General features: G+C 44.5%; 1 protein-coding gene across 5 annotated transcripts in view; it reads right to left on the reverse strand.

The window, feature by feature from the left end:
- Nucleotides 1-19,622, reverse strand: part of RAPGEF6 (Rap guanine nucleotide exchange factor 6) — a 123,505-nt gene that overhangs the window by 103,334 nt on the left and 549 nt on the right. The gene's annotated exons all lie outside the window — the stretch shown is intronic.

The following is a 19,622-nucleotide window of genomic DNA, read 5'->3' on the forward strand; positions in this document are numbered from 1 at the left end:
TAGGGAACAGCGAGCATCCAGGCAGGAGGGCAGAAATCAAGGGAGGGCTCTGCTGGGGGCACTGCTATCGCCCGGCTTCTGTTGGCAGCAGCTGTTATCGCCCGACACATGCATCCTCCTGGCACAAAGCTGAGCCGGCTGCTAAACCAGAGAAAAATGGGGAGATTTCAGCAGCAGCAGCATGATGTTGTGTAGATCAGCCTTCTTTTAAAGCCATTTCTTCATCCCAATGCACTGAGGGGAGCCACCTGAATACTTGCCCACTTCTTTTCCTCGCCAGATGCCTGCTCACATAATTATTACAGATGCCACAACTGAACTGCGAGGGAAAATTACAGAATCACCAGCAGCATGCATCAAAAACTCATCACATGAGAGCAAACCAGGTAGCTATTACGATCACCTGCTTACCCCAGAATGCTTTTATTTGAAAGTGATTTGATACTTCAGATTTTTAGGAAGACAGTCAAAACATCAGCTTCTTAGTTGCCAAGATGCACCTCTAAAAATCAGCCAAAAAGCCTTCAAGAGACTAAAAATCACCTCAGTAGTGTTGGGGAAGTAGCAATCATCTTTAGTTCAGTTAGCAGCATTTTTATTATTATTATTATTTATTTTGTTTTAAGGACAACCAAGATCTGGGCTCTTCCAAACAAGTCCAACAGCACAGACACACCAGGTGCAGCTGGGAGCATCACGCCACGCCAGCCATACAACAGCCCGTGTGCATTTTTATGAACCCAGGAAACTTGTTGAAACATAGGTTATCAGCATCCTACAGCTAAAGTGATTTACACAGCCTTCTTTGAAGTTTATTCAAGTTAACTTAACAGTTTGATATCTGCCCCCAACAAGGAGGGTATCCCTGCCTCTCCACCACCCGAGCAGTCTGCATCACGTCCCTACTTCACCCTTTTCTCTCCCAGTCTTTTCCCTTTAATCCCAGGAGCAGCTTTACAGCACTTGGGATGGAAGATCCAGAGGAAGGAGGGTGGTCTCAACTACAGAGTTCTGAGCACAAAGTTTTCTGAACAAAAAAAAAAAAAAAACAAAAAAAACCAGCCAGAGCAACTGTAATTTGCATGAACCACATTTATTCGCTGTAAGGCAGAAGTACAGCTTCCAAGACAAACTCTCCTGCAGCGTTAAGAGTGGGCACTTTGGAATAAGAATAAAATTATTGCATCAAAAGTAAACATAAAAATGAAAACCTGATGCTTTAAATGATGTGACCCCAGCCAGGTGTTCTAGTAACACATGATTACATTAAAACACAAAGCAGGAAATCTGTTCTATTTCTAAGGAAAACAGAGCAAATTGTTCCAAAATGACCTCACTGTTGCGAGTTCTGATAAATCTCACGAAGAGCCATCCTCAGCAGTCACACTGAGCTATCAAGGAGCCAAGGAAGCCATAAATCCCTCCACAACCCCTCCTGCACATTACACACTTCGTGTCACTTGCAAGGGGACACCGGGACCATGCAGCACTGCCGCAGGGCTGGGGCTCAGTGATCCAGTGGATTTCTTCCAGCTCTCATGCCTGCTGCTTTGGTCAGCAAGTCCCAAACTGACAGCTCTCACATGCAGACCTGTCCCACAGCACAAAACCCATCCCTCCATCCCACCGCAGCACATTCAGCTCCTGCTGCAAGAGGAAGGCAAGGCACTCTTGGCTCACTTGTGGCTCCTGATGTCCAGCCTGGCCGAGCCACCAGGGCTCCCTGCTCACACAACAGCCTGCTTCTTGAAGCACACGGCATGGCTGATGGGGTGCTGCATCCACACCTCTTCAATAAGAAAAGACAGCTGTCAGGATGCTTATTTTACATGCTTCGGAGCAAACAAAAGCATTAGTGTTTTCTGAAGGTGTTACAGATTCATCTGTATCACAGACAACATATTTAAAAAAAAAAAATTTCTGCCTTTTAAAGGACAGATAAAGCATCTGGTAGCAGCTGTAAGACATTCCACTGATGTTCAAGAGAAACCCCAGGTACAACAGCTCGCAGGGCAGGAGGCTGTGTGGCTGCAAGCTGCCCCAGCCGCCCCGCTGAGCACCAAGTGCCACGGGAAAGGAGGCTGGAAGGAAATTCAGCAGGATCCCAAACATACTCACTATCAGGATATGGATTTTAACACCCTCTGGAACAGCAGCTGAACGTCTCTATATTAAAATCATTATTTAAAATGCCTACATTTCAGTAAAGCAAACAGAAGTATTTCTTGGAAAAGGGACAGCAAGCTGCAAACAACTGGCTCCCCTCCAGCCCGCTCCCTTTACTTGCGTTAGTGATTCAGCAGGCTCCTTATAGGGAGGGAATGCAGCTTTTATTGGGAATGCTGTCAGCCTCAATAAAGACTCTGTCACCCATAGGGGGGCGTAGCAGAAGAGAGGAAATGTTACTCAGCACGGTTTATGGTTTTCATTGCTTCCCTTCCTGTTACTTCACCGAAGGCTGGAATCTGCGCTGTTTCCTTTATCCTCTGTTTAAGGCCAATTGTAAAAATAGTCCTCCCTCCCAAATTCTTTCCTGGTAATGTAATACTAGAAACCAAAATACAGAAACACGCCGGAGTTGTCCAGCCCACGTTCCAGATATTCAGGGATGGCTATCACAAACACACCAACTGCAGCAACACGGCTCCGGAGCCCCGTGCCGGGCACAATCCCTCCCCGTCCCCAGCTGTGGGCTGAACAGAAGGAGACGAGATGACCCGGGAAGACTCTGCCTGCTCAGTGGCACAAACTTTTATTAGAAGTCAAGCGAAGTGCAGAAAACAGCAGCTCCAGGGGCCTTCGTTGAGAGCTGGGCTGCATACTTGGAGTTACAGCTCCCTTTAAAGTATCTTATTTAGCTGGAGGCCTTTAAAAAAAATTTAAACACAAACATTGAGGAATTACAAGGGTGAATAGATTGTTTAATCAATAACATGAATGAAAGTGTTACCAGGAGACTTTAACACAGTGTTTTTACCATAGTGTTTTGCAGAGAATAACAAAATTTAAGTAGCACCACTAAAGAACAGAGCGTAACCACGCTGTACAACTTGATATAAGAAATACCAGAAAATCAGCAACCAAAACTCACTAACAGCAAACTCCTGCATGGTCCTGGGTCACCCTCAGACTGCACCTAAACATCATTTGTATAAAGTAAACTGGCCCAGCCACTTCAGAGCCATACACTATTAATCAGGAAAAAAAAAAAAAAAGTATATATTCTGTAAAAAAAATGTTCCATACGGGAGCAAGAGGTGATGCTTTTCTGGCCTCAATTAGCAGGCTACTGACTACAGGGATTTTTTAGGCATCCTCAGTACCCAGCTGAGAAGTCAGCCTGGTATCTTCATACAGCAGAAAAATAACGAGGGACCTCATTTCTCTGTTGTAAATCCAGGAAGCACTTCCAGTTGACAGCATCAGTTACCAACATAGCCACAAACAGGAAACTCAAAATCTGGCTTTTGTTTCTCAGACTGTCAGAAATAACATTTTCAGGCTTGTTTTTTTTTTTTTTTTTTTCTTCCTGGAAATGTAGCAAGTTTCTCCAAGGGGCTAAAACAGTTTATGTCTTAAACGCATTTCCTTCCAGCATGCACACATGGCTACAGGCGCAGACTTCAGAACTACATTTCACCCCCAGGAATAGGAATATCCTCAATAAAAGTTGAAAAGGCCAGATCTGGTTTGAGAACAGAGGCCCTAGACCCACTATTACAGTTTATTTATAGACTCGAAGTACCTTCATTCAACAACATATTTCCAGGAAAGAAAAAAAAAAAAAAAAAAAAAAGCAAAGTACTCCTACATGAAAATAAAACAAAAAGTTTCTCTGCTCCCAATAGCTCCCACACCCAACGCAGATAAACACCCTCCACCTAAGGACCCTGGACTGTGTTGATATAAGGCTGGTAGAAAGAAAAACACTCGAAGGAATGAGGGAGGGAATTTCTCTTTCATTATTATTTTTACTGCTGTTTCATCACACTGAGTCAGCATTTCTGGAGCCCTGACTTCGCACGAGAAAAAAAAACAAACAACTTCCTTTGGATTTTTCAGAGCAAATACCAAAAGGCCCCAAACTGGAGAGACGGGAACATCAAACGCCAGCGCTTCAAAGCCAGCAGCTCGCGGAGCGCTTTGAATATCTGAAGCGCGTTCAGCCCTTATCGTGGCTCAGAACAAAAGTACAGTTATGAAAAACTACCTTTAAGAAAAACATTACCATAAAGTTCCCAGACGCTCATTACTTCGGTTTTAATGCATCTTTCAGGTTTGGTTGTTGATACTAGAAAACCGAGAGCAAGCTGCCTTGAGAACAGAGCTCAGAGTTCGATACGATGGGAAGGTTGGGAGATCCAGCAGTAGTCGCAATGCTCACATCTACCAAACAGCAGATTTTTCTACCGATTTTTTTTTTTTTTTTTTTTTTTGAGTAAGAGCACAAAGACCCTAAGAGCAGCACAAAATCAGCAAGCAAACAAGGAATTCCAGGCTTCAATCAACGCCTCCCTAGGTGAGCAGCTAACTACACTTCGGGATCCACAACCTCCCTGCCAGAGGGCAAGCATCTCCCAAATAACAGTGCTTGGGTTAAACCTTTTTTGCCTTAATTCCAAGGACATCAGCTCAGCCAGTTCACAAAGACACCCTCTGCTCCTTTAACGGGAACAGATAAAAAAAAAGTTCCAGCACCTAAAACCTCTCCTTTCCTTTTTCTTAAAAGGAAAAAGTCAGGTAGGGACAGTCTGAACACATAAACGCTAAGGGGAAAGTTGATTCTCACAAGAAGTTTGGCACAGTAGCCTGGGGAAGATGAAAAAGGGGATAGAGGATGAAATCCAAGGGTCGATTCCATGCTGAGGGTCCCAACGACTCGGGGATACGCCTGCATGCAGCTCGCTCCCGGGAGAATCTGGGCTCGTGCGGCACAGCGCTGCTCCTGGCTCCCTTCCTCCCTGTTGGACGGGACCTCGGCAGCAAACATCACCAGCAAATTCCCATGGCTAAGCTCTGTCCAACAGGTATCTCAAGCACATAGGAAGACTAACGGACAGAACGGTATTTTACTGCTGCTCGTCTCCATTGTATTAATCCCAGGGTTTTTATACAAATGGATAAGAACATGCCGCAGTTTTCACAATGGCACATTTATCATTTTGCAGTGTATCATTTCATATTTCTTTGCGAAAGTAAGCAAAGATCACGTCTGTCAGGAAATTAAGTCTTGCTTAATAAATAACACTGGAGTCAAAATAAGATCTCTTACCAATAGCACAGCTTGAGCCACCCTCCCAGATGAACGGAGATGAATAAAACCCTATGAACCGTCTCAAAACAGTTCTGTGCAACAGTAAAATATTAAATTCACCACATTGCTTCTGACTAAAATATTCTGTTTTCATTCAGCAGCAGCGATAAGACACCAGCAAGTTGGAAAAAAACAGACTGAGAAGAATATAACTGCAGAATAAAATATCACATGAAAACTGAAACTCTCCTACAACCTTTTTCAATAAAGCCACTGGAGGAATAAGAAAAATGATCAACATCCAGCTCTTTTATTCCCACAATAATACTATGAGGAACGATGAAGGAATTCCTGAAGAGGACAATAGTAAGATGTTTAGCAGCAACTCCTCCTCAGTCCCGGTACAAGGCACACCAGGCAGTGCCCAACACAGCAGTCCAGGAAAGCTGCTGCAGTTCTCAGCAATCCGTCCCTTCGAGAAGCTGTAAATTACCTGCATGCAGATCCTTACGATTAAAGTCTAGTACTGCTACAACTGCAGCTTCCTCTCACTTACACAGAATGCTAACATCCCTGGGTATGTGTCTGCATGGATTGGCACATACACACACACCCCTCACCAAACCAAGGAGTGCAGTCAGTGGCTCTTGGCACCTTTGCCTGTAGAAAAAAAAATAAAAATCCACCAGACTTCCCCAGCTGCTACACAAGTCACTGCAGCAAAACTCTCAAAACTGGCTCTGAGACACTGCTGCAGGATCTGCTCTTGTGGTTCTCAGCAATGCTGGTGTCAGAAACCACAAAGAAGCTTACGGATCCAAACTGAGGTGATAATCACGTATCTACATCAAGTTTGAAGTTTGAAACCAAATGAATACAATTATCTGAGGTACTGGTATCTTCCTGGTAATTACAATTGATCATTTATGCATACAAAGTGAATAGCTATGGAGCTATAATAAACCCACCTCTAGTATCACCTCAAAACCCATCTTTGGATACACCTCAGTGTCTCAACACAGTGCTACAAAGATGCCCCCGTTTGCAAAACTGCCACTATTCACTAAAGATTAAGAAATACCCAACACTAGCTTACTTTGAGCACCAAGCAGGTTTCTAAGCAGCAGCGCAGTGCATTAGTTTTGGACTCAGACCTTTGACTCATCAGCTCACACCGGAGAAGTTTGGTGCAGGGCGATGAAAAGCAAAGCTGGAAGCAGCAGCTGAGAGATTACGACACGGTGATAACTCAACAGTCATGCTCGTGACAGCAGACAGGGAGAACACACTCTAGCTCCTGCTTTCCCTCTCACCTCCAAACAAAACAGAAGACCCCATCCTGCAGTCCAGACATTTTATATACTCAGTCCTACTGAAGGTCAGGCACGGGTTTTCTTGGGGAGCAGTTCATTACGAGTCCCTTGCTCGAGCAGCTGGCCCACAGCAGCACTTTCATGCCCACCAGGATGAACAACAAACCCGTCACCTGCAGCGCTCCACTTGGTCACACAAGCACTCATAGCTGCAAAGTGCTTGACTAGAGGAAAAAAAAATGAAATCAAAGCAGCGTTACTGGTCACAGCACTAAACGCTGAACTCTATCACCTCCACATCCCACACAGCCACAGCCGGAGCATGTGCGAGACCCAAGCGAGGCAGAGGGGAAGCTTTCAGCTGTTAAGGGCATGGTTGTGACCAGCTGTGGTTGTGCAGCACCACAGTGCCCGAGCTGTTTGCTGTAGGTCTGCTGCACTCCGCAATCCCCCTCTAGCCAATGCATACAAGGGAAAAAAAAAAAACAAAACAACACAGCTCTGCTGAGCTGTGAGCTCCACCCATGAGAGCAGCCCCATGGCACAGGAGACAGCCTGCTGGGAGGCTAGCACAGACACGCCAGCTCCGAAATGTTCCCCAGCGATCACAGCAGCTGGACCGTGCCCCTGAACGTCCGTACAGAGATCACCCATTGATTAGCAAGGGCCATTTTTGCCTTTAATTCAGGTGCACACCTTCCTGAACCAAGGACTCAACGAGGCTTCTAAAAATTCACAGCACAAAGATGCAGAAATCCGAGCAGCCTCCCTTTCCTTGGGCAGTGCTCGCTGACATAATGCTGTCTTGTATAAAGGAAAAAGAAGTTACAGACAGACAGCCAAGTTCCACAAGTGAGGTTTTCTGGGCAGATGGTGTTATGTACTTACACTGTTGCTTCTGTCTCAGAAGCCTTAATTTTATAGGTAGAGCAGTGATCCAAAAACATATCTTTTCCTACAGCTTAAAGCTTTAGCTTGTATGTTTATGTTGTTTGCTTTTTTTTTTTTTTTTAAAAAAAAAGTTTTGTTTGTTTGTTTTGTTATTAAGGCTAGAAAAATGCAATTAAAAATCCTGTTTTAGGGCAGCAAGGCACAATGCAATTAATTCACAGGACACCAAAGCACAGGGAAAATTCACATAGAAAAGGTTCAGGTAGCAGGGAGACATAGGAGTGCGTTCTTCCAAAATCCTGATACAGCTGGATGAGGAATAGAGATTTAAAAATAATAATTACTGACCTAAGTCTCAGAGACAAAATAATTATTGGCCAAGTACTTGATATTACAGTGACACATACTACTAAGAAAACACCGAAGTGTGATAATTTAGCTGTCTGAATGTTCCTATCTTGAAAAAAAATGCTTCCCTGAAGCTCTTACTTTGTTAATAAGCCTCCTACACCTTACAGCACCTGAAAATTCAGACTCTAAGCTCATACCAAAGCCTTGGCTATGGCAGAGATCTCTCGCATGAGATATTGCCGCAGGAATAACTAAACAAATACAGTCAAGATTTCAGAGTACAGTTGAAATGCTGTTTACAGGTCACTGTCATGCTAAATGGCAAGCCTACTGAGCCCACCCCAGCTCACTCCTGTTGTATTTTCCCATTTCCTCCTTCAGAGCAGCAGTCAGTGACCCGGTTTACTTTGGTAAGTGGGCAGAAAACCCATCCACCAGGACAGCGAGCAGCTTTCAGTCGTGTTAGCCAGCAAACCTGGGCTGCCAAAGGTTCAAATTTAGGAGAGTGTGGGGCAGATGAGGAGCATCTTTCAGCACCAGACCATCACGTACATCAGTTCAGCAGCCTGAAGGCTCCACCAGCCACCTTGTGAGCCACACATAGCATTATGCTATCTACAGACGAGTTTGCTGAAGGAAACATTACTGCCCAACACAAATGGAAGCAGCGAGTTTACTGGACAGGAGGTCAGTAATCTAACCCAGGGCTGCCAGCTTCCTTCCTACTTCAAATGGGAAACAGGAACAGAAAGTCCTTCTGCAACAAGTTGGAAAAACCACTTCTACTTCGCCAAATCACGGCAGCCTATCGCTAGGCTGGATGATGATGCACAGAACCCTGAAAATAACCCAGTAAATACCATCCCCAGATAACCCACAGTATCGAGCAGCCATGGACAAGCACAGCCCTTTGTGACAAGAGTATAAAAATCCTCCCAGAGTCAACGTTCAGCAGCCAAAGCAATCCCAAGACCTTTTAACTCTAAACACATATTACAAAGGCAGACCTCACTCTCCAGCTCTCGTAAATGCAAATTGTCAAGGTGAAAAGTATCATGACAGCTCTGGAACTCGTTCTTGGTAGAAATCTCACCAAAAAGCCAATTTCTGCGGGCAACACAACACACAATGCAAGAACACTTTCCCTTCAGACCAAAAGGAGCAATGTTTGAGGCTCAGTATTCATCAGCCTTTGGAGAAGTGGATTGTTTAGATGTCAACACTTTAATAGGGCACAAAAAGATTGTAAAAAAGAGAATCCCTTCACTATGGTGTTTTTTTCCCTATTCTGCGAGAATTTTCTAGACACTCTTGACAAGCCAAAAGATAACTAATAATTAGCAGAGCTCAGGAACCTAGAGAAACCAGATGCAGAACACTAAATAATTTCTGCATGCTTCCCTGAATTAAGGGTATTTCCAGAATACTGTATTGAAATCATCAAAAGGGGAAGAAGGGTGTATCAGTTTCTTTAAACAAAAGGAAAACCCTCTATATTTTAAGCCTGAGGTCATTGGAACAAGAAGACCTCCTCATTTTAGAAAATAGTTTCTCTGGCAACAATAGCATTAGCAAAACACTGTTATGGCAACGACCAGCCCCTTACAAGAAAGGACATCAGCATTCCTGACATCCTTTATAGATCAGTTCTTTAATATACTTCCCAATGAAAACAAATTTTTGCACGTGCTTTACAGGGTGGGAAAAGAAACCCTGCAAACTGGAAGTTTACCCAGAGTGTATGGCCCAAGAGAGCATTCAGCTTCTTTGCCATCGACAAGACCACCACGAGCCACCTCTAAATGCCAAGAGACTCGTTTCCACCTGGGCATTACCAGCTCTTTGCACTCTGGGTATGTGAGAACAAACCCACTTGCACACGGTTTAATTAGCTGGCACTATGAGCATCATCTGTGCTGGAAACAGCAGCACCCATAGCTGCTTGGATGACTGCCTGAAGATATTTGGCTCCTCTCCTTCCCCTCCTCAAAAAAAGTGCCTGGGCACAAGTGGGCTAAGCCTGGGCACTTTCACTCCAGCATCCTCCAAGAGCACACATCCAAGTCCTTTAAGACAGATTATCATCATCTCATTCTGTATTTGTGCTACAGACACCCAGATGTCCTTATGAGAATTATTTTTGTCAAAATCTCTTTTATATAAGTATTATGGAAAGGCTCCTTTGTAAAGCCTACACAAAGTAAGTTTTGGTATACTACTTGAAGAGATTGTTTTTAAAAAGATAATTACATTTTTTATGACAGCTTGCATTTAGTATGGTATTTTAGGGCTTTAATACTGTCTCTACAAGGAATTAAACACCTACACATCTTGACTGCTCGCCCTCCACCCTTTACATTTTTAGAGAACAAAAGCAGAACAAAAATGTATTTTTCTTCCATTTGGCAACTTCTCTGAATGCCAACAGTACTTGCAGTTCTCTCCCACCTCCTTCCACACCCTTTTCTCGCCCTTCCTTACTATTCTAGCATCTCCAAGGAGTTCCTACTGCAAGGTTAATCATGAGGCACTGGGCTTGTCTTAAAAGACAAAAGCTCAGATTAACAATTTTCTAAAACACACCCTACTCCAAAGTCCGTAAAATTCATTGTTTGAATTCAGATAATACAATAGAAAGTATTTTTATTTTTCTTTTCAGAAAAATGTTACATTACGCATTCAAATTTAAATCCATCACTGACAGCTTTTTGTGGAATTATTACTCTGCAGCTGTAACCAAGTACATGACCCCACAGCATGGGGAAAGATAGGCATTAAAGGAAATAAGTTCGAGAAAGAATTCCAGGACTGCATGATAATTTCTGGTTTCGCTCCCAGAGCTGTCATAGCTGCCATTAGAAATGAAAAACCAGTTTTTCAGGAGCAGTGACTGGAAGCAAGGATAGGAAAAGTAATCTCAGGGCAACGCCACTTCCAGTGCTCCCTGGGAAACCGAGCCACCCTGATGCACTCTAGCTTCACTTGCTCCTTTAGCAATGCTTAAGGTTTGGATCATGTAGAAGTCGTTTTACCTTCTGAAAAGAGCCAAACAGAGCATCCTGCTGGGAATTTACAGGCACCAGGTTAGCTGGTCACCAGCCTGGCCTCAGATCAGCAGCCAGAGCCGTACCACTGCCCACTCACCAGCAAAAGAACCCCATCACCACAAGTCTTCAGACAGCAAAATTCAGAAAGTGGTATCCGTTTTCACCCTCCTACAAGCTCAGTTTACAGCCATCCCATCATCATAGCTTCAAGAAACAGGCCTTGTAATATTTTAATCAATAATGACTTCTGACCTAGCCTGCAAAATCACATCTGTTGAGCCCCCCAATCCCTGCTTGCTGGGAAGACGATCACAAAAGCAAGCTGCTGTCCTCTCTGTTCTTCACAGTCAGGAATTCTGGGATCCAAATTGTCGCTTTGGCCAACAGCTTGAAAAAGATCCACAAATATTCTCTGCGTGAGCTTCCAGCACGCTCCGACAATCACGCAGTGCAAACAGCGAGGTTCTGTTTTACAGTAACCTCCCAGCCACAAAGGCCGTACTGACAACTACACCGTGAGGCCAGAAAACCCCAGAACCACTGAGAGGGCCTTCCAAAGCCAGCTTCTTGGAACAAAAAATAAACAAAAAGAATCAGAGGGATGTGCATCAGAACAGAGGGTGGAGGGAAGAGGAGTGAAGGACGAGAGGGAAGGCTTAGTGCTCCGCAAGTCGTTTCACAGGAAGAGTGAGAGCTTGATGTATTCTGGAGATACTTAATTAAGTATTCTTACCAACACCCACACCAGTTTCTCAAATTCCTTTAACCAACAACCAGCACTGAACCAACAGGCACAATGCTAATGAAACGGAGCTGAAGTATCTCCCTGCGTTAGGATGGTAACAGAATGTAAGGCTTAAAAAACAAGGCAACAACAACAACAAGAAGATCAAATCACATGCGGTATAGGACTTTCAGACAAATCTGTCCCTACAGGTGCCAGACACGGGCACGTTAAGGCTTGATACAAGGCACTCAGGAGCATTGCTGCTAGGCAGAGGCAGGTTTCCACAGCCGGCCCTGCAGAGCTCGGCAAGGCCCCTGAGGGCCAGAGCATGGCCCAGGCCCACAGCCACCATCCCTCCTCCCACCACACAGTCACACCTGCTGCAAGAGCACCCTAAAAAATAACTTCCTTTAAAATCCTTGCTTTATAGCCATATTCCTGAAAAGGTACCTAAAAGCCATACACAGGGCATGTGATAGGTACCTGTCTGTATGTATGTGGCATAGTTGCACAAAGTCACCGATTACAAAGCCGGAGCGTTTCCCTTCCTGCTTTTGTTGTGGCCATGCATCCTCCAAATGAATCCCAACAAGCAGGAGCATGGGAAGGTGAGGCCGTAGCCAGTCATGTTTTTGCATAACTACACACAAGACAAGTAACTGTGTTCTCGTTACACTTGACCAGGACATTCAGACTCCACAATTCCTTCACGTCTGGGACACGAGGGGTGCTGGAAGCCACAAGCCCAGCCAGCAAGGAGCAGCCTGCACTCTCTGGCCTTACCAACACCACTGCTCAGCCCCGTGGCTCCACCTCAGGCAGAGAGCTGAGCCAAGACACAAGCCAACGCTGGAAGACACCCTTTCACTGGTACCAGGACCACACTCTTACTCAGCAGCTCATTTACACAAATGGGAGCTGGAAATTACGTCCAGGTGATGAACAAGGACAGCGAAGAGGCTTTTCACCTTGTCATGTGTCACTCCCTGACTCACCGAGCACAAACCCTGAATATTCTGCAAACAATGCCAACACTCATCAGCCATTGTCCGCAGAGTAATTAGGGCGCTGCAATTTGATCTCCCCTTGAACGCACACATGCTCCCTCCAGCAGAACTTCCCTTCCATGAAGGAATTCGCATGAGTCACGGCACACGGGCAGCAGTCGGGAACCCGGCGCTCAGCAGCAAACCCAACTGGTTCTGGCTGACCATGGAGCAGGCTGAAACGGGTTGGAAGGAAGCGCCAAGGAGCTGACTTTGGCTAAATAACCCTTCATATTCTGCACGCAAAACCCAAACGCATCGCCCAACACGGAAGCAACATCTGCATCCTTCCACTCTTACCAGGCCAGAGGTGGAGATGCTGTGGATTGGAAAAAGCAGCGGTTACAAAGCAGGGAGATCCGTGCCTAAGGACAGGGCTCAACAATAGCAAAAGGCTCTGCTCAGCAGGGAAGGGGGCACCACGCAGCCCTTCAACGTACAGGAAGGAAACTCTTTGGAAATCAGCATGACCGCAGTCAGGGCCGATGCGTCACACCACGCCGACAGCCGCGGCACTTCCAGGAGCACACCGATGGCCACAAACCCCATGTAAGCACCCGAGAGCTGAGAACTCCCCGACAGGGCCTCCTGCCAGGTCCCAGCCTCCGACGGGAGGACACAAGAGCGTTCCCAGGTTATTCATCACCCAAGGTGGTGCTGATAAAGTGTTCAGGTGGATCTACTTTTTCAAGTTTTTATTACAGGTTTACCTTCTCTAGCATTGCACCCAGCCTGAGACATGAAAATAAAAACAGGCAGTTCTGTTCTGGATAACACTCTTCCCCCACACACACTTTTTAAAGCAAAACTTTTTAAACTTTTTTAAAACTTTTGGTTCATAAAATTGTAAAATTGTTGTGAAAATAACTAATCAAGAACTCACACACCGGCTTCAGGGCAGTTTACAAAGTTTCCATCCGAGTTTATTCCTTTCACTCCTGCCCTAGTATTCTTTACCAGGACAGTTTTCTACACCCTCACCCACATTATGGGTTAATATGGAAACTGACGCTAAACACAAGAAATTCACCAGCCAACAAACCTTCCCATTACTTACTCCTTTAATATTAAATTCTTTGAACAAGGGAACTTTGTTGGACAGAGTCTAAATTTAAGCAGCATCTATTCATTAATGCCATAATGACACTTCAGTAAAGCCACTGAATGTACTCAGCCCTAAAACAGAACCCTGAAAACTGATTTATTTGGCTGGAACCTCGAACCTAAATTTGACCCAACTCAACAGGCCTTAACTGTTAAGAAAGCTGGAAAAAATATTTATTCCTGCAAAGCAGTAGTGCAGTTCTGCACAGGTACTGCCGACAGACAGCATCTGCACAGCTCCCAAACAAGGAGCCCTCCTCTGAAAACACCGACGCCACTTAGTCCAAAACTCAGCATAGCATGATTTGTGTCTGAGACAAATAATCAAAAGACTAATATGAGCAACGTTTCAGTCTTGCTGCTGAACAAGCAACAAAAATAAGCTCCAAAAATTGTCAGAAATAAACAAAAACCCTAAGAGACATTCAACCTCTTACAGCTGAGTATTTACACACATTGACATTTGGTTAAAAACTGGTAGATGCTCCAATATTGTACTTTGGTTCACTTGAAACAACAGATGGATTTTATTTAAGTGCAACTAATTTAGGGCTGATTTCAGCTTCAGAAAGTGTGTTGTACTTCAAGTTCCAACTAGCGATAATCTGAATTATTTGGGTATTGAAACATACGCCAGATTGAGAAGCACTTCTGGCCAAGAAGCAGACAAACCAACTGTACGTCCCAAGTGAGGAAAACAACAGAAGAAACACAGAATTCCCCTAATTTTAAGTAACACTTTGCTTCCCATTCTGGTGAATTCCGAGGCAGCCCTATGCTCAGCCACAACAGATTAACAATGCAGGGTTAATTTTAATTATCCACAAGAGAGATTTGTCCTTGCCAGGCCCAGGAAGGGGGACACCACACATCACCTGCACGTCTGACCACTGGCATAGCTGCATCAGCTGGTCTCTGTGGGAATTTTTGGAATAAAGGGCTGAGAAGGGTCCATCAGAGAGCATCACTCTTGATCAACTCGGATGTCAAGGTGCAACTTCCTAACACATGGAGCTGGTGGCAAAGACCCAGGTCTCTCAAAGCTCCAAGGCAAAGTTACCAGGCTATGCAGTCTGCAGGACTGTCAGTGCTGCACTTAGCGTGAGCTTAACCGTGTTCGTTTAATGAGCAGCCTGCAAAAAAACCTGCATTTTTGTTCTACTTCCAGCTGAAAGCTACACAGCAAGGAAATGCAGGAGGAAGAGAGGTTTATTGCCATTTCATTAAAGTAATAAAGAACTTATATAAAGGATATAAAGGAATAAAGGACCTGCTTCGTGAACTAGGAAACTGCACTCTTCTGGTGAGGAAAACTCAGTCTTAAGATCCATCTGCCGCCAACGTGATATCCAGTGTCACCTCTCACGTATTTGAAGTTCAGAATGGTCTTAAGTGACATAAAACCAAAGAAAAATCTGGTGTCACCTAGGCAGAGCCCAGGGCTGGGGCAAAGCACTCTCAAGTCTCTCTTAAGCTGCAGCTATTCAACAGTTTGGCTGATGAAATAAGTCGTTTTTCTGTGTTTGATTTTCTAGTCACACAGAGTGAAAATAAAACTGTATCTGTCACCTTCACAAAGCTGCCTGTAAAGTACTCATAATTATATTACACGGCTTTATGTTCTTGTAACTGTAAATAATAATTGTTGTCGTATGAGCACAGAAAGGCAATCTGCATGTGGTACGGAACTTGCCAGCCAGGAATTTATTAGTAGTTAACTACAGGCATATCCCTATGCGTTCGCAATCTCCTTCCTGACCCAGAGATAACCAATGCGTTCGTTTTAGAGGTTTCTTCCAACTTCCACAGTCACACGCCAAGAGCACACCAGGTCCCTGCAAGGTAAGTGACAGAGGTAACAGCACCGATCAATTCTTGATGCACAGGCTGGGAGTTCCTCTTAAAAATGCACCAAAAACAGAGCCACAGGAAAAAAGACCCAATATTTTACACTGAGTAACTACTGGGCGTCTTCAGTTTGAGCTCTGAAATTGCTACTTGCATGACAAAGTTTTAGAAAGCACCGACTATACAAGAATATATCGCTAACAAAAAATGAGAAGGAAAATGTAAGACAGAGGTTAGGTAGTAGAAAATTATGGCAGGAGTCAGGTTTCCATCATTACTCTTTCCCAGTTTTGGAGGCCCACATCCTAACAGTAAGGAATTTTTATTAAATACGAAGCAGCATCTGCAACTTCATTTAATTCAAGTCTCTTTTCGGGTTTAAGATAATTGCAAGCATCTAGATTTTGCAGAGAGTCTACAATTCTGATTATGTTAAATAGCTATTCAAAAACAACACTTGTTACATTACAATGCTAAAAGCTCAGTGTGAACTGCAAGAACAATGAATTTTAACAAAGGCTAATCCCATTTCACCTACTGAGTTTACAGAAAATTATTAAAAAGGATGAAAAAACACTTCAAAAATACCAGTTATTTCTGGAAACAAGAAGCAGATGTTCTCCTCTGTTTGGCTCAGCTGTGCTACAGTACAAGAGTGCCTTTGTTACGCTGTCAGCAATAATTTATTTTATTTATTACAACCATTTTATAATGCCCATCAATGTACTATTTGCGCATGATTTAGATCCATGCGGATATATTTCTCTATTTATAAGCCATCAAGAAGCATCACATACACGCTCCAAATAGCAGACTCTGTTATGACACAATTGTGCAAATTAGGTTTTTTCCCTTTCCACTGTATTAATAAAAAGGGAACAGGAAGAGGAGGAGGAGTTAGTATTGCCAAATAAAGTTGAATTAACATTAATCGAGAATTGCTGAAACAAGACATAGTACAAAGTTAGGAAAATACGAGAGCTGTATTTGTATAAAAATAAGCTAACTCTTTGAAGTCCAATAAAAGCAAAGCTTTTTCACCACGGATAGGGAATATTGCCTAGAACAAAGTCATGAAGAACTGAAAGGAGACGACATTGGGAAAAGGTTCCAATACAGATGAAGACAGCACGCTCACAGGAGTTAAAGGAAAAAAAAAAAAAAAAAAAAAGGAGCATAAGCATTTGCTATTTCGCCCTATCAGCCTTGGAGACCTTATCTGCTGTAGGCACTAAACCACTCCCCAACAGACTAACATCACAGCCTTTGTATGGATCAGATAAGCAATTCTGGCCCTCAAAAAATTAAACCTTTAATGAGAGAGCACACATGGTGGCAGAAACATTTGTCTTTCCCTCCTTCTGCTTTGAACAAACAATTTCCTTCTATTAAAATACTCCCAAATTACTAATTTAATATCCCCACTTGTGACATAAGGAACAGGCACAAAGCTGTACAAGACAAAACTAAAAGCCACGCATGGAAGTACACAAATCCCAAACTCCCAGCCTGCAAGATGGGGAAGATCTGCATGTGTAAGTACTCCCACATTTAACACCACACAGACATCAGCATAACCCTGGAAGACAAATGCAGATATTCAAACATTAAACACGATTTTTTTTGTTGAATTTTTTCTTTTTTTTTTTTCCCCCTCTTTTTTTTAAGCGAACAAGTGTCCAACTAGCAAAAAGAGTTTCCTCTATCTGACAGGACAGTGCGTGCTGTAGGATTATTTATTGGGATAATCTGATACCAAAACCAACATCTGGCACAACCCTCACATGTTCTGTGCTTTGAGGCCGAACCCTCGAGACAGACGGGCTGGTGGGCAGCCCCAGCACGCTGTCACAGGCGGCTCTTTGTAACCTCTGAATCACACGTTTCAGAAACATGGGACTGGCATCCCGGGCAGCCAACCTCCCATGCACACAGCTATCAGCCTGCAAGCAAACACTTTAAAAGACTTTCCACAAGCACAGCCAGCTCGCACCACGCACCTATATGAGTTTACAGTGAGCCAGGGGAGGGCAAAGCTGCTCGAAGATTTCCCAGATTTAGGTAATACCAAAAAAGTTACTAAATAGCGTAACAGAATAGCCATTACATACAGATGTACTGTATTATTCAATGCTGGCTATAACCTCCAGGAGTAGAACAAAATCCTTCCTCAAGAAATTAACAATTAGAGCACACCAAGTATCTGAGCAACAGCTACCAAAGAAAAAAAATCAAGTGTGTACATGTCTAATATGCATAAATTACCCACATTAACAATTAACAAACATCGGAATGTTACCACAACACTGAAAACTTGCCCTAACAGAGATTTTTCCAAACAAAAATATTTATAGCATCAAGAATTAAAATTTTTTACTTAAGCAAGCCATCAAGATAACGCTCCAAAATAAGCAAGTTATTAAAATATTTTAATACCTCCCTGCTTAGTTCCTTAGTGCTTACAGATTAAAACACTTTGTCAAGAAATGGTACTAAAAATCACAGTCGCATCCGTAACCACACCACTCAGCAGCAAAAATTGAGGCGGGTGTTATTTACCTGTATTTTTCCAGAGACTGCCACGCAGCTGATAGTTAGGAAGCACCAGACCACGCTACTAATCAGCGCCACCCCAACCCTGTAATTTGTAACACCCAGGTGAGCTGCTCCTCTGAACGGCAGGGGCAGAGATGGAGAGGGGGAGCACAGAGGGACCACAAGTGACTGAAACTCATCCAAGACCAGGAGCTTTGGTTCACCGTAATGTCTCAATCACGGGTGGGGAATTATTTTTCCCCCCTCCGTATGTACAACAAGGCAGTGGGAGGCCATGAGCAGCCCCACGCAGCTGGATTCAGAGCTGAATTGACGTGGGAGGCGCTGATGATACCTCTCCCAGGGAGGAGGAGGAGGTGGAGGAGGGAGAAGCGAAGTCAGGCTCTGCCTGCACACCGTGGGATGCTTCCAGGCAGGAGTCACCGCCTGGCGCAGCCCTGCCAGGCCCGCACGGGCTCTGCGTGCCTCCAGGAGGAAGCGACAGGTCAGGGTGCTCGGCACGACGTGAGAAGTAAAATTAAAAAATTTTAAAAAAAAAAAGAAAAATACTGTTGCAATTGCTTCCTCCGCTTCCCTTATCGCCCCGTACCCATCTGCCATCGCACCCAGCAAGGCGGCAGCGGGGTCGGGCAGTGCCCTGTGCCTGTATGGGGACTCCTAAACACACCAGAAAAAGCTTTCCTTGGGATCAGGGGAGTTTCTAAGTGCACATGGACAGAAAGCACCCCCGAAAAACAGAAGCAATGGGGCTGTAATTACCCGCTCAGCAACAGGCAGCGAGAGCAGGGGCCCCAGCCCTGCCAAGTTTTAAGTACGTGTTTAACTTTAATCACGAGTAGGCTCGCTGCTTAGTGTCTCTAAGTGCCTGCCAAAAAAAAAAAAAAGGGCCAGATTAGCGAGGGAATTAAGATTTTTTAAATCATTTTTAGAGGTGCTATTAGCCAGATTAGCAAGGGGCTTTGATTTTCTTTTTAGGATTTCCCCTCATTGAGATACCTCGGCAAATTCAGACCTGCGCACACCTGGTGTCCGCAGGAACCCACAAAAAAAATAAATCAGCAAGCACCAAGGCGCTGGACACCGCGATATCTGGTGCCTCAAAGCTACCTGGCTGCGCAGAACTTATATTTTAAGGCAGTTTTACCCCAAAGAAGGTGATATTTTTGTAGAACTCCACGATGGTCCCTGGAGGGGGAAATCAGGGGTGCCTATCGCAAAAAGGGCATGCAGAGGGGAACGCTGCTGGGCGAGCGGAGCTGAGCAACAGGAAAAAAGGGATCGGGGAAAGAGAGGGCTGATAGGAAGGAGACAGAAAGAGGAGAGGCAGGCGTGGAAGAGCTCCATCAGTCACGCAGGGAGCGGACACCCCACGGCAGGGGGTGCGGGTGGGGTCCCCCCACCCCATGGGGGGTGCCCAGAGGGGGGTCCCACGAGCGGTGCTGGCTGTGTAGGGGCTCTCCCTGCGGTACCAAGGGTTTGCAGCCC

This window comes from Aythya marila, assembly GCF_965140915.1.
Source record: "Aythya marila genome assembly, chromosome: 14".
In the NCBI taxonomy this organism is placed as follows: Eukaryota; Metazoa; Chordata; class Aves; order Anseriformes; family Anatidae; genus Aythya; species Aythya marila.